General features: G+C 48.2%; 2 protein-coding genes across 3 annotated transcripts in view; both read right to left on the bottom strand.

Annotated features, from left to right (window-relative positions):
* Positions 1 to 23,221, bottom strand: part of LOC140599794 (adenylate cyclase type 1-like) — a 240,582-nt gene that overhangs the window by 172,741 nt on the left and 44,620 nt on the right. The gene's annotated exons all lie outside the window — the stretch shown is intronic.
* Positions 16,381 to 23,221, bottom strand: part of LOC140599791 (adenylate cyclase type 1-like) — a 220,285-nt gene continuing 213,444 nt past the window's right edge. For both annotated transcript variants that reach the window (XM_072764995.1, XM_072764997.1), the window contains one exon: positions 16,381 to 20,901. The gene's annotated coding sequence lies outside the window, so the exon portion shown is untranslated. The remainder of the gene's footprint in view (positions 20,902 to 23,221) is intronic.

Raw genomic sequence — 23,221 nt, 5'->3', positions numbered from 1 at the left:
ACCTACAAACGTATGATCCCCACATCTGAGCCAGGGCTCAGGACAGCAGGTGGCAAGAGGCAGAGTGACGAGGGAGGTCAGGGTCATCTGTGAAATGCAGAATGTCATGCTAGGTCATTACAACTTCAGGATCTAGCTAGTGTCTACATATTGGGATCAAGTGGTAGTAGTTTAATTAAAATTTTTGTAGAGATGATTATAGATTCACAGCAGTTTTAAGAAATAATACAGAAAGATCCTTTATATTACACTTTTGCCAGTTGCCCCCAGTGGTATACTTTTTAATTCTGGTCTACTGCTCTAGCAGGACTCCCCCATCTTACACTCCACACTTGGCCACACCTGGATTTGCCACATCTATCCTATAACCCCCCTGGTCTCTCTACTTGAACACTGTCTCCTCTGTGCCTCCTTCCCTCCCCCGCATTGTTCCCCACCACGCTGTCTGAGGTATTACGGGGAGACAACAAGCCTTAATACTGAGTATGGTGACTCTCCCACTTATATCTCTCTTGTCAGGATTGCCTGTGGCTTTCAATATAAAATAGATTGCTTATCTCCATCTACAAAAGTTCTGATTGGGATATTTATAGAAATAGCATTGTCTATAGACCATTTGCGGGAAGAATTTACGTCTTCACTATGTTGAGTCTTCTAGTCAATAAGTATGTTCTTTAGATGGTCTTTGATTGCTTTCATCATGATGTTGCAGTTTTCAGCATAAAAGTCAGCATGTTTTATTATATTTGCATCTAAGTATTCCTCGCTTTTTGTGTAATTATAAATATGGTTATATTCTGTTATATCTCAGCACCCATGTGTTCATTGCATAGAAATGCAATGGGTTTTCTTATGTTTATCTGGTATCCTGCAACTTTGCTAAATTCACTCACTAGTTCTACAAGTATTTTTTTTTAGAGTTTTTGTGACTTTCTATTTAGACAATTGTGCCATCTGCAAATAAAGATATGTTTTTATCACCTTATTGTGGTGATAAAATACTATCCTGATACCAGTACTATATTGAGGAAAGGCGATGAGAGTAGACATTGTTGTTTTGTTTCCAGTCTTAGAGAGAAGCCTTCTGTCTTTGATATTAAGTGTGATATTTGCTGTAGCATTTTGTAAAGCACACTTTATCAAGTTGTGGTAATCCCTGCCCCCAGAACTTACTTGCTGACAGTTTTCACCATGGATGGATTTTAGATTTTGTCAAATGCTCTTTCTGTATCAACTGATGGGATCATGCGATTTTTGCTTCTTTCATTGATCTGTAGGATTACAGTACCTGTTTCTAGTGTTGAATTAGCCTTACAGGCTTGGAATAATTCCACTTGGTCGTGTGTAATTCTTTTTATATATTATTGCATTTGATTTGCTACTATTTTGATTTTTTATCTATGTTTATGAGAAACTTTGGTCTGCAGTTTTATATTTCTGTAATGTCTTTATCTTGTGTTTGGATTAGGATAATGCTGATCTTTTAGGATGAGACAGCGTTTTGTCTACTTTTACTTTCTGGAAGCAACTGTGTAGAACGCATATGATTTCTTCCTTGTATCTTTGGGAGGATTCACAAGTGAAATCATTTCACCTTAGTGCTTTTTAAAACTGTATTAATGATTGACTTAATTTTAATAGATGTAGGCATATTTAATTTATTTGTTCCTCCTTGTGTGAGTCTTGAGAGCTGGGTCTTCAATTAAACTTAAATATGATATCCATCAGAGTGTGCCTTCATTATGTCTACATGATCTCTCATGATAGTCCTCTTTCATTCCTGATTTCTATAATCTGTGTCTTTTCTCTTTCTCCTTTGTCAACTGTGCTAGAGATGTGTCCATTTTATTAATATTATTTTTTTTTAATTTTTATTTATTTATGATAGTCACAGAGAGAGAGAGAGAGAGAGAGAGAGAGAGAGAGAGGCAGAGACACAGGCGGAGTGAGAAGCAGGATCCATGCACCGGGAGCCTGATATGGGATTCGATCCCGGGTCTCCAGGATCGCGCCCTGGGCCAAAGGCAGGCACCAAACCGCTGCGCCACCCAGGGATCCCCATTTTATTAATATTATTGAAGAATCAGCTCTTTGCTTCATTGATGATTCTCTATCATGTTTCTGTTTTAAAATTTACTAATCTCTGCTCTTATTTTTATTATTTCCTTTCTTCTGCTTGCTTTTCGTTTATTTTGTTCTTCTTTTCCTGCTTTCTCGAGGTAAGAACTTCAGTTATTAATTTGAGACTTTCCTCATTTCTTATGTAAACATTCAATGCTATAAATTTATCTGTCTAAAGAAGATGTGGTATATGTATACAATGGAATATTCCTCAGCCATTAGAAACAAGAAATACCAACCATTTGCTTCGACGTGGATGGAACAGGAGGGTATTATGCTGAGTGAAATAAGTCAATTGGAGGAGGACAAACACTATATGGTCTCATTCGTTTGAGGAATATAAAAAAAAATAGTGAAAGGGAATAGTGAAAGGGGAAAGGAGAAAAAATAAGTGGGGGATATCAGAAAGGGAGACAGAACATGAGAGACTCCTAACTCTGGGAAACGAACTAGAGGTGGTGGAAGGGGAGGTGGGAGGTGGGAGATGGGAGTGACTGGGTGACGGGCCCTGAGGTGGGCACTTGATGGGATGAGCACTGGGTATTATTCTGTATATTGGCAAATTGAACACCAATAAAAAATAAATTTATAAAAAAAAGAAAAAATAAATCTATCTGTCAATACTGCCCTGCATATTCCACAAATTATGATATGTGTAGCTTCATTTCCATTCAACTCCATGTATTTTTGTTTGTTTGTTTTGTTTGTTTAAGAAAGAGAGAACTAGTGAGAGGGGCAGAGAGAGAGAGGGAGGAGAATCCCAAGCAGTCTCCCCATTGAGCATGGAGCCCAATGTGAGGCTTGATCTCACAACCCTGAGATCATGACCTGAGCTGAAATCAGGAGTCAGACACCTAACTGACTAGCCACCCAGGTGCCCGTCAACTGGATGTATTTTTAATTATTTTTCATATTTTATGAATCATGGGTTCTTTAAAAGTATGATGTTTATTTTCCACATGTTTAGGGGTTTTCTTGTGTTTTTATTTTTGTTTTTGCTTTGCTATTGATTTCTAGTTTGGTCAAAAAACACATTATGTAGGATTTCAGCTATTTAAATTGTGTTGAGATTTGTTTAACAGTTCAAGATATGGTCTATCTTGGTAATCCCTGGAGTAGAGGGAGATGTCTGCCCTGCTTTGTTGTGTGGAGCACTCTGTAGGTCAGTCAGGTGCTGTTGGTTGGTTATGTGTTCGACTCCCCTACCTTCTTGCTGGTAGCTCTGTTGATTGCTGAGAGGAAGATGTTCGATTCCCCAGCTGTAGATTGGTCTATTTCTACTGTTACTTCTGACAGCCTTGTCCCTGTGTGAGGCTTTGGTGGTTGGTGCGAATGTGTACGCACCTGGCATCAACATAGGTGATGTCTGCTTTGTCTCCATCACTTTCTTCTCCAACAGCTCTACACATAGTCACCCTGCTTTTTTCGGATTAATGCTTGCGAGGTCCATGTTCTAAGTTGCATTACTTTCCAACGATCTCTGTTGCTGAATTAGATGTGAATTTAAGGCTCCTGTAGGTGAGTTGTTTTTGTTGTAGTTTCTGTATGGTTTTTTTTTACTTTTTTTTAATTTATTTATGATAGTCACGGAGAGATAGAGAGAGAGGCAGAGACACAGGCAGAGAGAGAAGCAGGCTCCAAGCACCGGGAGCCCGACGTGGGATTCGATCCCAGGTCTCCAGGATCGCGCCCTGGGCCAAAGGCAGGCGCCAAACCGCTGGGCCACCCAGGGATCCTGTATGGTTTAATCTACTCTGCCCTTTAGCTGGTGTATTTAGACCAATTACATTTCACTTAAGTTTTGATATGATAGTGCTCAGGTCTCGCATTTTATTACCTATTTTCTCTCATTATCATTCCTCACTTTCTCTTTCCTTGGTCTCCTGTAAGTCACTTAATATTTGTAGGAATCGACCTTGATTTATTTATAATTTTTGAGTGTATCGCTCCACATGGTGGTCACAGTGGTTGCTCTGGGAATTGTAAGATATGCATATAGCTTGTAATATTCTATTGATAATCAGTATTTTACCACTTCAAAGAAAGTGGAGACAACTCACTTCTATTTAGCTCCCTTTGCCTTCCCCATTCAACATATCATCATCATGGGTATCAGATGGTGCTTAGATCATCCTGTGGTTGAGGGAGCATGAGCGCCTGAGGACAGTCTGCCCAACTCGCCTGCATTGCATGCTCTCCACTGTGCCCTGCTGCTTGCTGACGCTCCCCGTGCCTTCCAGGCCCATGTCCTCCCTGTGGAAGAATGTCCTTTAGCCATCTTGGAGGCCAGGGCTGCTGATTCCTTTAGTTCCTTCCACCTGAGATTGCTCCCTTCCCTTTCATTCCTGAAGAATGGTTACTGGACATAGAATCACAGTTGATACTCCTTTCCCTTCAACACTTAACAGAGGATATTGTGCCACTTTCCTCCTCCCCTCAACATTTTCCATGAAAAATCTGATACCCTTTGAATCACTGTTCCCTGTAGGTCACATGCGGCAGCATCCTCTTTGGTTGCTTTCAAGCTTTTAGGATTTTAATTATGAAGTGCTTTGGTGTACATTTCTTTAGATTCTTCCAATTTGGGGTTTACTCAGCTTCCAGCTTTTAGAAGTGTGTTTCCTTTGCAAAATTTGGGAGGTGTTCAGCCTCAGGAAACTCAAGACTCAAGAGTCTCCTGGGCCTGCTCCACTTCCTGTCCTTCTGGCACCAATGATGGGGCTCGTCTGTGATTTCCCTCTGCCCCTGAGGTTCTGTTTAGATTCTAGTCTGCTGTTCAGACTGCTTCGATCCTAACAAAGTGCCCTAAGTTCACCAATTCTGCCCCTCTTGTCTTCACCTTGGAACCAGCAAGGGAGGCTTTTATTTTATTTCAGTAATTGCTTGTTTAATTCCTATAATTTCATTTGAGTCTTTTTACCTATTTTATTTCCTTGCTAAATTCTTTATTTTACTTTGTGTATTTGTTTGAAGAGTCTCTCTGATAAATTGTCAGGCATTTTTGAGAGCTGCTTAAAACCCCTATCAGAGCACCTGGTGGCTCAGTCTTGTTAAGCACCTGCCTTCAGCCCAGGTCATGATCCCACCATCCTGGCATCAAGTTCTGCTTTGGGCTCCCTGCTCAGTGGGAACTCTGCTTCTCTCTCTCTCTCTCTCTCTCTCTCTCTCTCTCTCTCTCTCTGTCTCTCCCTCTTTGTCTCTCCTGAATAAACAAATAAAATCTTTAAAACCTCTGTAAGATAATTCTAACACCTGATTGGTGTTGGTGATGACATTGCTAACACTCACAATCTCAGAATCTTACTGAGGGTCATGGAGGATAATTTTTAGTACTGAAAAATAGCACTTGAGGTTAGTCTATAGAAGCCTATTGCACATTTAAGAGATATGAAGAAATTGGAAGGGTATATATATTTTTAAAGTTATCTTCTTAAGTTCCCAAAGTCATAAAGAGATCATAACCTGATGGGTAAAATGAACAATTTACAGGGAAATTTGTGTGCCTACCGCAGTAGTATCTAGAAACTGTTTTATAATCACCATTCTGAAGGAAACGGAAGAATGGACAACAGGCAGGAGTTAGCAGGTGGAAGTAGAGTGTAGAGTGGCCATTTGATCTTGAAAGAATGTCCTGGTGGGTCACCAAATATAGAGGAGTCACCCCTGCGTATATGAGGGAGAAGATCCCTAGGGTTGAACAGCCTGCGTGGGAGGACATGGAAATAGGCAGAAAGGCAAGAGGAAAGCAAGAAATATGAAAATTGTGTGGAACCCACAGCACTTCTTGGGGTGGTCATGCCTTTTCCTCTGAAGCAAGGGCAGCAAAAATGGTTTAACATGTCAAGCGGAGCCTGCCATCAGGATGGGGAAGTGTAAGCAGTGCGCATGGAGCCCCAGCCCCTGTGTGTGGAGACCCAGCCCCATGTCCCATGGGACACCCAGCCCTGTGTCCCGCAAGAGAGCCCGCCCTATGTCCCCCGGGAGAGTAGCCAGTGCTCCCCAGCCAGTGGGGAGATCCAGCCCAGTGTCCTGTAGGAGCTGCAGGACAAGAAGGGAGCAGAATGGACCCAAAGCCGTCCACAAAGGGGGTCGCGCCCTGCAGCATCCTCAGGGACCCAGAGGACAGGGCCTGAGAGTGCCCCTCTCCTGCACCATGTCTGCACCTGCTGGCTGCCTGCGCCTGGCACATGTGGCACTAGCCCTCGGTTTCCCTGCTTGACATTTCCTCAGCAACAGAAGCAATCAATCATCTACAGAAAGACCAACATGAACAAGTAGGCAACACGTGCCCAGTGTGCCCAAACACCAAACAAGAATACACATTTTTAAGGCACTCTGCTAATTTTTTCTGAGGCCCATAACTGCTGCCCCCGTGGCATGATTTATGCTGGACAAGGACAATAAACCAGAGCAGAGGCATTTTGCAGAAGAGCTGTGGTCACTTCACACGATGCCGTGTAAGGTCCGAGACACCTTCAGGGCAGGTTCACACTAAAGCAGCAGCTCCTCCTGTGCACGTGTTCTAGAGCTCATCCACTGTGTGCAGTGCAAGCACACAGCTCATCCCCACTGCATCTCCGCCCGGCTCAGACCCCAGACCTGCACTTCCAGAGACCTTCTGGCACCACCCTCTGTATGGCCCACCTGTAGCTGCAATCTGAAACATATACTCTAAATTCATTTCTCCTGTGTTTTCTTAGATTTTTTTAATGACTCCTGGGCATCCTTTATCACAGGCCAGAGTATTTACTTGTTTTCTGTAGTCAGCTTGCCTAGGATTCATCTTTCCTGTGCAAGCCGGCAGATACAAGGCCAAGCCCCCACTCACCTCCTTATCTGACCCTCACACACCAAGCCAGTACCCCCTACCCTAAATCCAGACAACTAGAGGTTGCCCCTATGGCCCAAAGCCCACTGGAATTATTCAAACTAGCCAGTACCAAATTGTTTACTCTTGCCCGACTTGCTTTTCCTAGGAAACCCAAGTAAAGACTCTAGTCTACGCTCTAGTCTTTGTCCCTCTGGCTCCTAACCAACCCTAGTGCTTCTCTATGTCCAGAGCACCCACATGGCTTGGCATCAGGCTCTCTGTGCCATCATAGAGGCACCTCCTCAAATTCAAATCCCACAGGTAGAAGTGAGACTCAGCCCTTGGGTCCTCTTAGCATAAGGTTCAGGATGTGGCATGTCTGAATTTGGAAATGTAATACAGCCTGGCCAGCCATGCCTGTATGGACTGGCTTGATCCTAACCCACCAGCCTCTCTAAGAGGCCGTAATAATCCCTTGCCCAGAAGGGGAGGTGATGGGAGTGGACACATCGTTGAACTATGAAGAGACCCCGCTGTCAGACAGAGAACATCCGTCACCTCGGCCCAGGAGGTCACAGGAGACATCTGTCTTGTTTACCACTGTGTCCAGGCACCATTTCTGCCACAAGATTGAGGGCAAGGGTCACATAGTTACACAGATAAGAGGGTGAGCAGTGAAGCCACCCAGACTCTTCCCATCCACAGGCTGTTGGAGAGGGTGGGAACCTATTTCACATTCCATGTATTGTCAACTGTGTGATCTAACAGCTTAGTGACAGTTCTGTGGTAGAATTAACTGGCTTTACTTCCCAGCTCATAAAACCAACAGTGACATAGGACCAGGTTAGAACAGCCTCAGGGCACGGAGTCTCCATGGGGCTTCTTCCTCCAGGGCCATACCCAATACTGCCACCACGTGCTCCTGTGTCCCAAACCCTCCTCCCTCCCTGCAGACCCCGTGGGGAGAGAGACACCGTCCTGGCACGTGAGCTCCTTGTCAAGTACGCACTGCACACACAACATGGAACTAGTCCATGTTTCTGTGTGTGCTGTCTGATTACATGTGTGCATATGTGTGGGATGTGTGTGCATGTGTTTGAGTGTAATGTATGATTCTAAGCATGTGCAGAGTGATACATATGCATGTGCATATATGTGAGTGCATGTGTATGGATGTTTATGTGGTGTGTGCATATGTGTGTAAGTGTGTATATGTACATGCTGAGTGTGCATGCATGATGCCTACGTGTGCACATGTGTGTAGTGTGTGCACATGTGCACAAGAGTGTGCACTTGTGATGTGTACATGTGTGTAGCATGTGTGTGTATAGGAGTGTGCATCTGTGCTGTGTGCATATGCACGCGCATGAGTGTGCCTATGTGTTCAGGAATGTGCATGTTTGTGTGCACAAGTATGTGTGCGGTGATACATGCCTTCTCTGTGGCTCTCAGGAGAGCCGAGTGCTCTGTAACCTGTTGGACGTGACGGAGCTGGTCCCTGGGTAGCCAGTCCAAACACCTGCGCAATGACAGCTCTTCTCAACTCCACCCTGACTCCTCAGAAAGGCCCCCCTAAACATGGGATTTCTCAGGAGGTTCTCCCTTTAGACAAAGGTTCAAGAAGCCTGCGTGACCACTCTGTGGCCAGTGTGGGAACCTCTACTCTACTCGAGGACCAACTGCAACAGGGGTTTCTAGACCTGCCTCCCACTGGAGACGCGGGGGTCTGAGAAGTCTCTGATCTGTACTAGGCTTTGTTTTGAACTCTCCGGGTTGGGTTAAGGTCAAGGCGATTTAGTGGTGCCTCCATGGCTTCCTGGAATCCCACCGTCCCCAAGCACATATCATTTTGAAGGAATAGTTCCCAAAAACTTATGAACAACATCGTTAACCCACAGACCTCGTGAGCAAGTAAACAGTTGCAGGAAGGTTTCACTTAAACCAGCAAACCACACCCTCTTTATCTTTTTCTTGTAAATACTGCTTGATCTGCCTTGATTCCTGAAGCAGAGGTAACTGTTATGGAGACCGTTGATTCGGATAAAGGGTATTTGTGCAGAATTTTGTATGGTTTCCATGGAAAAAGTGAATAGGACTGTACAGGATTATTGTGGTTTTAAGGATAAAATGTCGAATCTGCCCTCGTGAATCCATGTGAGACTCGGCCTGCGTGACATGGGCATTACAGAAGGCTTTATTTTTTCACACCCGGTACTGGAACTGGAGACCTGGATAGTCCCCAAGGAACTGGTGCATTCAGATTTTCCACATTGATGTTATATGATGCCTGAATGAGAGTACAGCCTGCCAGGATTTCAGAGGTAGAAGGAAAAGCAGAGTCTCCTACTCATGCCACGTTCTCGGCACTGGACCCCAGAGGCCTGGCCTTCCCAGGGGGCCCTACCACACCTGAGTCTCCCCTGCAACTTCATCTCCCTAGAGACCCCTGCCTGTGCCACCTCCGCAAAGAGGGTCTTTCTACTTGCATCCCTTTGGAATCATTTTGGTCTCAGAAAGCTTCCCTCCCTCTCCCAGACGTCTGCTTCAACGTCCACTTAAAAATAAGAACAGCTCTGACCTCACTACCTGGAGCGGCCACCCCACCCCAGATCTGGCTCTCTCCAGCTGTTAGAACCTGCTTTTCTGTATCTTTCCTAGAGCCTTTACCCCCTCTGAGAAAAACTGTGTTTTCTGCCCTCTCTTTTTTTGTTGTTGTATCTCTTCACACGAGTAGCTCCTCGTGCCTTGTAGGCATCCATGGATTGTCTCCTGAATGACTCAATGAGCGTCCCGTCTTCTGGACCCTGAGAGTCACAGTTCTTCTGGTCCAGACTGCAACTTTCCTGTAACTCCAACGCATGCTAAAATTTTAAGAGTGGCAAATGGGCTCCTGGATAATGGGAATTAACCATGAGAGGGAATCTTATATCTTTGAAGGCAGTGATGACTCTGTTTCCCCTCCTTGACCACTAAATGTGTCTGTCTCGCAGAAAGAATTGCATGGGGCAGACAGCGCAGGGCAGGGCAAAGCCAGCAGAGTCGTCATTTGGGAAAACTACTCTAAAACTGACACTTCGGGATCCCTGGGTGGCGCAGCGGTTTGGCGCCTGCCTTTGGCCCAGGGCGCGATCCTGGAGACCCGGGATCGAATCCCACGTCGGGCTCCCGGTGCATGGAGCCTGCTTCTCCCTCTGCCTGCTTCTGTCTCTGCCTCTCTTTCTCTGTGACTATCATAAAAAAAAATTAATTAAAAAAAAAAAAATAAATAAAACCGACGCTTCATGACCATCCCAAATGGAAATCAGTGTTTTTAACAGATTTTTACCACATTAAGTTATGGTACTGTGGCTCATGGCAGCACCTTTGTGACCTAAGGAAGGCATCAAAGTAGGACTCACTGCTCTCCGCCAACTGCTAAGAAAGAGCCCCTCTCCAGTTGGGTTACAGGAAGGTTTCCTCTAGATCGTATACCTGTCTTCAAACCAAGAATACATCACATGATCTTCATAATCTCTGCTACGCCTACAGAGCCTGGAAATGATCTTCTGAAAATGCAAGTCCTGTCTCAGCTCTCCCTGCCACCTCCAGGCCAAACATGTGCAGACAGGCAGACGTGGGGCGTGTAGGTGTGGACGCTGAAACACGCAGACGTGCAAACCGAAACACGACATTCACAAAGCGATGCTTGCAAGCTTACTCCTTGCGCAGCCCTTTGACATCTTCCCTTCCACTGTGTTGTATTCCCTTGCAGCCTCTTTTATTTTGAGTCTTGTCCTGGCCCACTAACCTCTCCTCTTGACTCCGCGAGGGTTAACAAGAGCAACCGAAAAATACCGATCCACAGAGGCACGCCTGGACTTCTTAACACAACAGCCTGTGCTCTTTTACAAGTTTCAGGAAAGCTCTCTTTCCTCTACATACACTTCCTTGCCCCTTGGGCCACAGGATGCAGCTGGGCACATGGCATGGAGGCCCCTGGCTCTGGGGCCTCCACACAGGGTTGAAGGACCTCTGTGTGTGTCCCCCGGGGGCTACTTCCATGACCGTGAACGACGTTAGACACCACAGCCAGGGACCCAGAACTTCTCACCTTGTAACATTGGTGTCTGACACGATACCTGACACACAGAGCGAGCGACCCAGGGACAGAAGTTAGCGTTATTATTGTGAAGATCAACTGTCAGAATATGGGGCAAGAAATTCTGGGAGTGACCCTGTGATCCACTGTGATTTCATCCCTCAGACTTGCACCAGCCTGAGTCAGGGTATTGCTGGTAATGGTGTGGAACAAGCCACTTCATGATGCTTAGCCCAGCAAAATCCTCTCCCAGAGCTGTCCTTCTGTGTACTCGTGGCAGTTCTGTCTTCTCACATGAGAAGCCTTAAGGTCTCAGCATGTCACTACAGGGCCCTACAAAATCAGGGACTCTTCTCACATACTCAAGGCCCTAGAAGGAACCCACATTTCCCACAGGGCCCATGCTCGTTCCTCTGCACACACAGAGGGATCTACCTCAAATTTCATCCACCACCCTTTCATTGTCATAGCCAACTCCTGCTTATCCTTTGAGATCCAGAACAGATATCATTTCCTTTTGACCCAGGGCTCCTGAGTGAGTGAGCTCACCCTAGCATGGCTGGGAAGATACCCAGCTGTCTCACTGTGACCGTGTCACGATGATGATGATGATAGGCACAAATATGGAGTGCATGGCAGTGGGAGGGAGGGAGCTGCTCTCCACAGAGATGGCAAGGATCCAGCTGAAATGGACACCTGCAGGAGGGACAGGAGACAGGAATGCAGAGGGGACCCATTGCATCCTACAGCCCGCAGGCACAGAGGCACATATTCCCTTTGGGGAGGATGGGGGAGGACACATGGCCCACTCAGCAAAGCCAAGCCTGAAGGAGCACCAGTGCCTGCTAGAGCCTGGATTTTACCCTTATCATGACAGTGATGGTTGTGAGCTGTGTGGAATGGTTTTTACTTATGGGAACAACCTGGCCGGGTTTACCATATGGAAGGATTCCATTGTAAGGGAAAACACAACGATCTTTTTACCTTACTTCTTCCTGTGCTGGTCCTATCCCCTTCATTTCTGAACTGAATATGAGAGAAATTGTGGTCACAGGTTGGCCATGTGGCCATTCCTACTGGAAATGTTAATAACTTCCTGATAATTTCTTCAATCAGATGAGCGATGTGAACCCCTGGAAGACACTTTGCAGTGTGCCTCTGTGATACACTTTCAGCGTGAGGGCTGGAACCAAGAACTCCACGTGGCATCCTCTCCATAAGAACATGACTGGTGGGGACCACTGGCATCTTCAGCAGCACAACGTCATTATTCGATAAAACTCCTATTGCAGGGATCCCTGGGTGGCGCAGCGGTTTAGCGCCTGCCTTTGGCCCAGGGTGCGATCCTGGAGACCCGGGATCGAATCCCACGTCGGGCTCCCGGTGTATGGAGCCTGCTTCTCCCTCTGCCTATGTCTCTGCCTCTCTCTCTCTCTCTCTCTCTCTCTCTCTCTCTCTCTCCCTGTGACTATCATAAATGAATAAAAAAATTAAAAAAAAAAACTCCTTCTGCAGAAGATTCACGTGTGAATAACTTGATTGTCCACTCCAGGAGCTTCCAGAAGGATCTCTCTTCAATACAAGCATTGGCTGAGAGTTTCTATCCAAGACTCTTAGACCCTTTCTGCTGTGCCCGCCTCTCCTCAACCATTATCCTGTGGTCATTGACCAAATCTGAACGAACCCGAACATGAAAGACCCATCTCAGCCCAGACCACAGAATCTCAATAAACATCCTGACTTCACTTTTCCCCTCTGAGGTGTCTTCAAGACTCAGTTGAGGAGGGACGCCTGGGTGGTTCGGTGGTTGAACGTCTGCCTTTGGCTCTGGGCGTGGTCCTGGTCCCGGGATCGAGTCCCACATCGGGCTCCCCGCAGGGAGCCTGCTTCTCCCTCTGCCTGTGTCTTTACCTCTCTCTGTGTGTCTCTCAAAATAAATAAATAAGCTCTTTAAAGAAAATTACTCAGTTGAGGTGAGTTTCCCTTTCCATGATAAAAAATAAATAAACTGGGCTTTGTCTCACCCACGGCTGTGGTGGCGCTGTTTTGGAGAGCGGGCGGCACTCAGCAGGTGCAAACCTGGCAGGCTGCTTGTCCCTGGGTGGGGAGATGGGGGGAGCGGAGGGGAGGCTGTGGCTAGCAACATCTGAGTCACTGCAGGGCCTGGCCCTGTCTGAGGCCCTGGGGATAATGAGGAGTGAGGGACCTTGGTGCCATCGAGGAGCACAGAGCCTTGGTTGGGAGAAAGCTGTGTGAGCCACACTTGCGATGTCATGGAAGCCACCAGGACAGAAGACAGTGCCCTCTGCAGTGGAGGAGGTAACAGAAGGCGCACAGAGTGCTACCAGCCTCATTTTAGCCAAAGACGGGACAGGGGAGGAAGGATGCAGAGTGAAGGCAGGACCTGGGCCATGCCACCAGTTATGGAAGCAGCCCAGGTGTCCACGGACTGATGAATGGATAAAGAAGATGTGGTCTATACATACAGTGGAATATTCCTCAGTCATAAAAAAAAGTGAAGTCCTGCCGTTTGCAATGACATGGATGCATCTAGAGGGTATTATGCTAAGTGAAACAAGTCAGAGAAAGACAAATACCATACAATTTTGCTCATGTGTGGAATTTAAGAAACAAAACAAACAAGGAAAAATAAGACAAACAAAAAATAATGCATTTCCTTTATGCCTAAGTCTCTTCATCTGAGAAATGGGTATTATTTTAATTTCAATTGCATGCTATGTGGGAAGATTTAATGCAACAAGGCAGTACAAGAATGGAAAGGACAGCGTGTGGATGAGGCACAGGTCATACAAAGAGTTACTTTAAGAGACTTATCTGGCATTTGACGTTCTTTCAATGTAAAGTACCACATCACTGAGATTATTCACTTTTCCTCTCATCAAGGGTGGTCTCAGAGGCTGTCCCATGGAGATGAGGCCTGTCCAGTGGAAGAGGAAATCAGAGGGTCCCCAGTGAGCCACAGACTGACCAGAACAGGCAGGCATGGGAGGGCTGACTAGATGTCAGGGGCCAGGAAAGTGCAGGAGTGGTGGGTGTGGAGGTGTTCACAGGCACAGACAGGCCCCTGCTGCAGCCCCTGCCCACTGCTCCACGCCTTCCAAATGCTCCAAGTGTATTTGGAAAGCATGTGGGGGCCAGGCAGTGGGTCACCGTAGGGCCATGGAAGGAAGGGGATGGATTCACACTGCAGATGAGATGGGCAACCAAGATCAGCAGGGACATCTGAGTGGACGGAGAGAACCTGGGAGATGGACAGAGGAGGCAGCCTGAGAAGGGCATGCGAGGTGGAGCTGGGCATGGTGGCGCTGGCCCCGCGGGGCCTTCCCGTGTCCACCCCAGGAGGACTCACGCAGGGAGCATGGGGGTCCCGGAGGATGACACGAAGCTCCCCTCTCTCTGTCCTGCCCTCTTGGGCTAGTCAGGGTGGCTCTTGGCAGGAAGATAAAGGGGAATTACAGAAACCTCTCCTCTGTCCACGCTCTGTCCCCTCCTCTGTGGGAGGCATTGCTTTACATCTGGATGCTGGTCTCTTCCATAGGAGAACGTGGAGTCATTCACATCGGGTTCTCATCCTGGCTCCAATAAATGCTATTTTTGAGTTAGTAGACCTCAGTTTTATCACCAATAAAAAGGAATTATGATACCGAGATCTTTCTTGGTTATTGGGAAGGATTAATTAACTCCATGTGTGGAACACAGAACTCAGACTGTGGCTCTTGTAGTGTTTCACAAATGACAGACCTTATTCCCTTTGTAGCTAAAGCCACAAGGAAGCACAGTGTCTAACAGTGAGTGGAGCCCAACAGACATCTCTCAGAGACAAGAAGACACAGATAAAAAAAACTGAGCAAAGAAGTAGATCTGTGTGGTCTTCACACAGAGACTCAGCCTAAGGATGAGACTGTCAGATGCAGATAGAGTCATGAGTAGGATAAAATGTCGAGAACCTACTCTCACAGGGCTTGTGCGATGCCAGCGGACAAGACAGCAGATGTGAGCCTGCCCGGCTCCCCAAGGTGCACCGCCAGGTCCCGGGCTGATGCGCCAGGAGCCTGCTGGTGGTTGGTGAAGTCCAGATGGAGATGCTGACAGTCTGGTTCCTGGTAAGTGCTCCCCCGACCCAACACCGTCCTCCTCGGTGGGGAGAGTGAGAGAGGAAGGGAAAGCTTGCTGGTGATGCTTCCTATGGGGACACCAGGCCTAGTGGATGGGGTCCCACTGTATGACTCACTTAGACGTCATCATCTCCTAAAGGCCCCTCTCCACAATCTCGCTGGGGAGTTGGGAGGTGATTTGGGGCACAGCCACAAAGCCGTACAAAACACTCCAGTAAAACACCTCTGTCAATGCCACCTCATTCCCCCCAAAGCAAAATTCTCAGAAGTGTCTGGTCTACACTGGGCCATGGGAGGCAAATAGCTGAAAAGAAAGAAGACATCAAGCTTGAGAAGTCTATCTAGTTAAACAACTTGCCAGTACACATTTTTACAAAAGGATTCAAAACTCCCATCACGAGACTCCAGGAAACTGGCGTCCAGGTCTCCCCTCGGGGTTGCACTGACCCTGCCTCCCTCCCAGCATGAATATTTGCAGCCCACAAACCCTGTGGGCCAAGGCTGACCCGCCCTTGCATGGAATTTCTTATTTTCAGAACATCTATTGTTTTTGATGTAATCATCAAAGGCTATTGGAAAAAATATTATTTCATAGCTTAGGGAAGAAGAAAGGACATGTGGAATGAACTTGGAGTGTGAGAGATAGTGAGCTCGTAGACAACACGCAGGAAGATGAGATGAAGCTCACGGGCGCAGTTTCCGACGTCAGAGGTGGAGGACGGGTGGCCGGGGCCTCAGGCACCTCTGTTTCTGAGTCGTGCTAACACAGCCCGGGGTGCTCCTACGCAAATGTGAGGTGCTGTTCATTGGAAACTCCCCTCTGACCTGCTGTCCTGTGTGCTTGTTTGCACACCTGGCCCAAGGCACTCACTTCCCTGCACGGTCGTGTGGGGTCGGTGACGGCAGGGACAAGCTGTGAGCGCTGGGCCTGGCACTGGGCACCTGCCCCAAAGGTGACTCTTCATTTCTATTTTAATGTCAGTAAGAATGAGGATCACATGTTAGGTCTCCGGATGTTCCCACTGTTAAAACACAAAGTGAGGGGCGTCTGGGGGGGCTCAGTCCGTGAAACCTTGGCCTTCGACTCAGGTCATAATCACAGGGTCCTGGGATCAAGCCCCATGTCGGGCTCTCCAGTCAGCGAGGGGTCTGCTTCTCCCTCTGACCCCCCCACCCCTGCTCATGCTCTCTCTCCCTTTCAAATAAATAAATAATATCTTTTTTTAAAAAAAAAGTAAAATCAGGAATAATTTTATTAAGAAAACTTACCAAACAGCACTTAAGCATTAATAAATAAAAATACATATTACAAATAAGGAATACAGACTGTATATATTTGCCCTGCCCTACCAACACAACTGCGTTGTTCGCCAGTCCCCAAAGCGTCCTCCCCCCCAGGCCTTGTCATGAAAATCCACATGTGTGGACTCACAGGTCATGTGTCCCTTACCCAAGGACTCGGGGAGCTGGACAGCAGACACGTGGCGGCCTGGTGTGCTCCACACCCACGGTTAGTCGGTCTGTGCTCATGTGGCTTTCCCTGAGGAAGCCCTAATTTCATGACCCTGTTTTCATGGAATACAACTTGAACAGCTCACAAGCACTTAATTTAGGACAGTTAGCCTCAGTGACAACCTCCTTGTCCCGGGCTGCCGGGGTGCCGGGAAGGCAGCAGTCCGGCCCCGGGGCTGTTTCAGTCAGTGACCTCAGGCCAGGCAGACATCTGGGATCCGATGGTTGGCAGCCATCTGAGGGCCACCCTCTGGAAGCTCCGATTACCCCGGAGAGCATCTGGGATACACACACAGCGAAGGGATAGAAAGAAACAGAAACAGCACGACGGTGCCCAGCCCACGGCGGAGCTGAGTGTCCGTCCCCACAGGACGCACATCGGCTTTGCAGGTGCTCAGCGAGATCCAGTTCTTGACATGCAGACATCTCGCGCTCCCAGCCTGTGAATCTCACGGAAAACACCAAACCAAGGGCACAGCACCTGTCCAGGTGGGGTGGAGCTGAGCCTGAGAGCCAGTCCTCCTGACTCCCCGCCCCACCTGTCCCAAGACCCTCTGCCAGGGAAGCCCTTACTCTGCAGGAGGTCTAAGCCCCCAGGGCTACATCGGCCGAGTCTTCTGGGCTCAGCGCTCAACCAGGGGGTGTTTGAAGTGGCTTCTTTTCACCCATAATGAAACATTTCACTTCCTCAAAGTTGCAAGGTGTCATGGTGACTTCAGCATGCAGGGGACACACTCATACCCCTTGCCTTTTCCTTCATTTTCAGAAGTTAAACTTGACTCTGTATGGATTTTTTATTTATTTTTTGTATAAAACTTCATGCTTAAGATATTTCTTCCACCACCCCCTCAGCACCCCCCGTCCCGTGCCCAGTAACTGGCCACAACTTAGAAGCTAACTTCAAATTCATCCCTATCCAGTTTGGGTTCTTTTCCATTCAATTAATTACTCAAGTCCCCAAACTCACTCCTCTGGAGCTGAGTCTGTGGGGTGTGGGGAGGCTGGAGCAGCCGCTGAGCGGGCATTTCTGTGACTGCTCTTCAAAGCCCTCATGTTCACATTTTGCACAGTGTGGGCACAGCGGGACGCTTGGCCTTTACGTGGTCGCCACCTGCAGAGGCGGAGAGCAGGGAGCCAGGATGGAAAGGGATCAAGCCTTAGGAACTGGGCCCAAAAGGCAAAGCTGGGAGACCCATCAAGACGGCACGGTCTCTCCCCAGGACGCAGACGCGAAAGCTGATATATCTTGCAACCGTTTCAATCCAGAACCTCCAATGACCACCTGTACACTCTCATGAGCTACAGATTCTCACACTTGACCTGTGTGTCCGGCCTTTCTGCTGAGCTCCAGACCCACAGAGTCAAGTGCCTGCTGGAAGTCTCCAGGAGACACGTGGGTCTCTGAAGAGCAGCCCTTGGGACCTGACTTCATCACCTTCCCCTGAGCATCCCTAACCCGCCCATCACCTGTTAACCCCAACACAAAACCATCAGGCAGGCAGCCGCACGGTGGACAGAGCCCTCGCCCCGGAGGAGTCTCATCCACTCCGGCACACTGGGTCCTTCCCCCACCCCACGTGCAGTCGCCGGGAGCTGTGCCTTCCATGAGTGACATGGCCCGGTCACAAGGAGACAAACGCCACATGATGCACAAGCACACTGCTTCCTAAGGTCACACACAGACCTGTTCTCCAGCGTTGGGCGCTGGGATTGCTCCCAAGGTTCCCCTCGCAGAGACGTCACCCAGCGTCGGTACTGCCACCAGCTGGACTCACTGGGGGTGACTTTGCAGGTGGACGTGCCGGGTGTAGGGACTGTGCCCTTCCGAACTTGCTGGCCATTTCCTCACTGCTTCTCCCCGTTGTACCGTGTGCAGCCCTGGAGCCGGCGGCATACCCGCCCCTGGACTCAGCTGCCCCGGAATTAGCACCTCGCTGTCCTCCTGCCTGTCTGATGACAAGGGGACACTCTCGGGGCCACCGCGCTCCCCACCGCTGCTCACAGCGAGGCTGGGACTCTTCCTGTTATTCCTTCAGGATTCCTGGCATGTGAAACTCTTGTTCACACTTTGACAACTTATCTATGGGGCTGCTTGTTTTCCAATTAATTTCCTCAAGTTCTTTCAGTATTTTGGATACTGATCCCTCCGTCATGTATGACACAGATGTCTTTTCCCAAACGGCAACCTGCCACGGCTCTCTCAGCTTTCTTTACAGCGTGTTCCTCAAAGAGAAGTTTTAGATTTGGTCTGGACTGATTTTTCCTTCTCTTTCTCTCTGAGGTGTGTCTGTCATATTGTTGTCCAAGTCAGCCCTTCTTTTTCAAGAGATCGTGAAGTGTATTTCTAAACATTCTATGAGAAGTTTGGCATAAATGAACATATTAATACATCTATTTCTATATTTATTATATATATTTACACATCCACACAATCTTGGCCTTGCTTCTCTGTTTTGTTGATGCATGTGTCAACCTCCAGATTAATCTCATTAGAGCCTTGAAAGACTCTTGACGTACATCAGTCCGTCTTCTCCTTTATCTTTGTCATAAACTTCTCATTCCTTCTCTGAGTGTTTCTGTTCTGAGCGCGATCCCAGAGGCATGCATTCTAATCCCCACTACTCATTTGGAAATGTTTAGAATCCTACACCGATGTAGGACTCAGTGACACGTTTGTGACCTTGACTCTCCCCACGGTGGAGGGTCGACTTACCCTATAAATTCTCCAGAGACATTCTGTAAATTTTCTCTATAGTGTTTTTTGCAAACACTTTGTTACTAAGATTCCTGGGTCCACCCGTGGTAAGTGGTGCCTCTCCTGTTCCCACATCTTCTCATGTTGGTCCCATCTCCAGTCACCCTCATGAGTGGTTTCTAGATTAACACCCTTGCCTGAGCTGCACTTCGTGTGGTTTCTCTACAGCAAGTCAGAACAGCAGCATCTGCCATTTCCACCAGCTGTAAATTGCACAAAGGTGTGTACAGTCAGGGTCCTGGGCATGTAACAAGCACATGACAGATGTTAATGCATTTCTCTTAATTCCTATCTCCACCAGGTGAAGATGGAGACAAGTCCAAAGGTATATTTTTTAAATATTTATTCATGAGAGACACACACACACACACACACACACAGAGAGAGAGAGAGAGAGAGAGAGGCAGAGACACAGGCAGAGGGAGAAGCAGGCTCCAGGCAGGGAGCCCGATGTGGGACTCGATTCCAGGACCCCGGGGTCATGACCTGGGATGCTCAACCACTGAGCCACCCAGGTCTCCCTCAAAGATATTTTTATATTACCTTTTATTTACATATCTACTTCCCTCTTGGAATCCACATCTTGAGAAAGCAGGTAAGTCTTGTTTTATCCACTTATGTGCCCCTAAGGCCTGGAGCAGGATCTGGCTCAGGGTGAGTGTTCTGCAGACAAACATGCAATAAAGGAAAGAATTCATCAAAACACAGTTAACAGAGAAGGTCATGTTTCCCCAAAGAGTCATCCAATGCAATATGAGTGGGACCAACCGATTTTCATCCAGCATCTTTAGGTTCTACTATGGTTAGCTGGATGGTTCTGAAGCCAATCTTTCAACCCAATCATCCATCCAACCCATGGAAGTTCCACTTCCTGCACCTGCCTTCCATGAAGGTCAACCTCTTCCTACATGTCCATTATCTGTCCCTGGACCTTCCACCACCCATTGTGCATGCAGCCCTCTGACCGTCTCACACCCTCTGCTCCCCGGGCTGGCCTGGAAGTCCTCGGGCTGTATCTCCCCGTATTTCTGAGCCCTCCGCTAAGAGAATGATGTTCTATCATACCTGGCGCTTCATTTGTTGAATTGAAACCATTCGGGGGTGCAGCCTCTAGACCCTCTACTCTCTGGACCCCGACTTGGCTCACAGCACCCACCATGGGCGCCAGGACCCATCTTCTGGCCTGTGAAACCCTACAGACTTGTCTTGAAAACCCATTCAGCTATAGACAATCCAGAAATATAAACCCAGTGCTTCTGAGAGGTCACAGGTTGGAAAGGAATCCCAGAAACAGTGTTGGGCTGTACTCAACATGGAGGCATGGGTCAGTCTTCTCAAGGGCCACAGAAAGAGCGAGGAAAATGTCTTGGAGGATTCTGGACAGAGAGTGTGGCTGGTGGCAGGAAGTCAGTTCTCATTCCTGGGAAAGCCAGCAGAGGCCTGCGTGCATCCGGGCGCAAGCTGGACATCCAGTGGCAAGCACTGTCCCCTAAATACAGCCACAAAAACATTTTTAATTATCTCTAATTTGTAATTCATATGCAGATTCGAAATTATTTCCCACCCCCTGCCAAGGATATTTTTTCCTTTTATTTTAAAATAGTATTAAAAAGAAAACTATTGTTGATGTTGGTCATTAGGTAGTAAATATACCAACGAATAGCATAAAACTCATTTTCATGATCAAAAGACTTTTTATAGAGAATATCTAGATATAGTATAAATGTCACCACAGTAAGTCCATTTATGGTAGAAGTGCCTTTAATCATATATTTTTAGCACAAAACAGAAACATTTTACAACTGACTCTTGAATATACAGAGGCATTTTGCAAGAGATTTGATTATTTACAGAGTTTTTTCCCCCAAACGTGCAACAACAAATTAATGTGGATGAACTTCGGACCTGAGGCAACATGCATTATTCCATGAGAAACTGTGTGCACCAGGGCCCCGGCAGCCGCCCCATGTATACACACTGACAGCCACTATATTTGGGGTTCAAATGCTTCCATGTGTGACAGCCCAGGGCCTCTGCTCACATCGGAGATGGGACATGTGTCTTGCTGGCTCCAAATGCTCCCGGAGACGGAGGACAGACTCTAAGGTTGAATTGTTTCACGTGTACAAGATAAAAATTTGTCTGGAAAGACAAAATGTTGGACAGTTTTTCTTTTGTTTTCTGAAAGGACCTTTATTGTATTCAGTTATGAAGTCCGTGCACTCAGAACACGTCTACTTTTCCTGGGGTCCTGGGCTGGAGACCTTGAATGCGGGTCACTGTCCCCATAGAAGGCTGGGAGGGCCTGCCAGCCACTGAGGGCCTCCTGCCATCCCTCCCCCTCCCCTTTTTTTTCTCTCTCCTCTTCCTCTCTCTCCACATGCTGTCATACAGAGATATAAGACTGTACAAATAGACAATGGAGAGGCCACATATAAAACTAGAACTCTGGAAAAAAAAATAGACCTCTGGTAGCCCTGGTGGTGCAGCGGTTTAGCGCCGCCTGCAGCCCGGGGTGTGATCCTGGAGTCCTAAGATCGAGTCCCACATCAGGCTCCCTACATGGAGCCTGCTTCTCCCTCTGCCTGTGTCTCTGCCTCTCTCTCTCTCTCTCTCTCTCAGGGCCCCTGGCGGCTTCCCTTTCTTACCACGTTCTTGTGCATCTGTGTGCCTGCGTGAGTGTCCATGCGTGTGCATGGCCGAGTGTGCACGAGGACGCATGCCTCTGCACGTGCGCACCGGCCCTTCCCTCCCTCCCTGTCGTCTGATGTCACTGCTGGATTCCTGCCCCTCCTGGAGCAGAGGGCCGCGTCCCTGAATCCTGGCCCAGCCCCTGACCCCTGAACCTCTGCAGTGCGAGATGCCTCCCAGGTGGGGACGTGGGCACCTGCCAACTCTGGTCCTTTGTCTGTTTGCTGGGGATAGCGGGTCCTGGCCTCCCACCTTGGGGGTCGCCCCCGGGGTGGAGACGGGGAATGACAAGGCCGGTGGTTCCGAAGGGCGGGGGACAGGCACCGAGGCCGGGCCAGCATGCCAGCTGGACAGCTGGGGAGGTGGCTGTCGGGTGACCCTTCCGGGCAGGCCCTTCTGCCCACGGGCACTGTCCCCACTGACCCCCAGGGCCCGTGTCCCCGTTGAGATGGGGTCTGTCACTGGTCCTGTGTCCCGGTCCTCCATGTCCAGGACTGAGTCCTGTGCAGGGGCCCTCGTGTGTGGCCAGGGCTGGCTCTCTCGGTTTTCTGGACGAATGGTTGTAGCTATGACTTTGGTGCCTCTTTTCCACCCTGTATTATTATTATTATTATTATTATTATTATTATTACTACTACTACTATTATTATTAGGTTTAATTATTTATTTATGAGAAACACAATGAGAGAGAGACAGAGACACAGGCAGAGGGAGAAGAAGCAGGCTCCCTGCAGGAGCCCGATGCAGGACTCAATCCCGCGACCCTGGGGTCACGCCCTGAGCTGAAGGCAGACGCTCAACCGCTGAGCCCCCCAAATGCCTGTCACACGTGTGTGCACTCAGGGCCGCTGTGAGTCAGCGTGGGCATCGTGCTGTTGTACAAGCCCGCGGTCGTGGGTCTTGACCAGGAGACAGGTTAGCTTTCTTATGCTTAAAGTGAACCCAGAGAGCAGGCAGGTGGGGGCCCACGTGGCAGCTTCATGATCACCTTGAGCCAGACCCGTGACCCTGTTCCGGCCTGCCTGCCTGCCTGCTGTCATCGCCACGTGGCCCAGCCGGGATGCTGGGGCTCCGGTCATTGCATCCTCGTTTCAGCTGGCAGGAAGGACGCAGAGCAG

Source organism: Vulpes vulpes, chromosome 7 (genome assembly GCF_048418805.1).
Source record: "Vulpes vulpes isolate BD-2025 chromosome 7, VulVul3, whole genome shotgun sequence".
In the NCBI taxonomy this organism is placed as follows: Eukaryota; Metazoa; Chordata; class Mammalia; order Carnivora; family Canidae; genus Vulpes; species Vulpes vulpes.
This window is presented reverse-complemented; position numbering and strand designations above follow the sequence as displayed.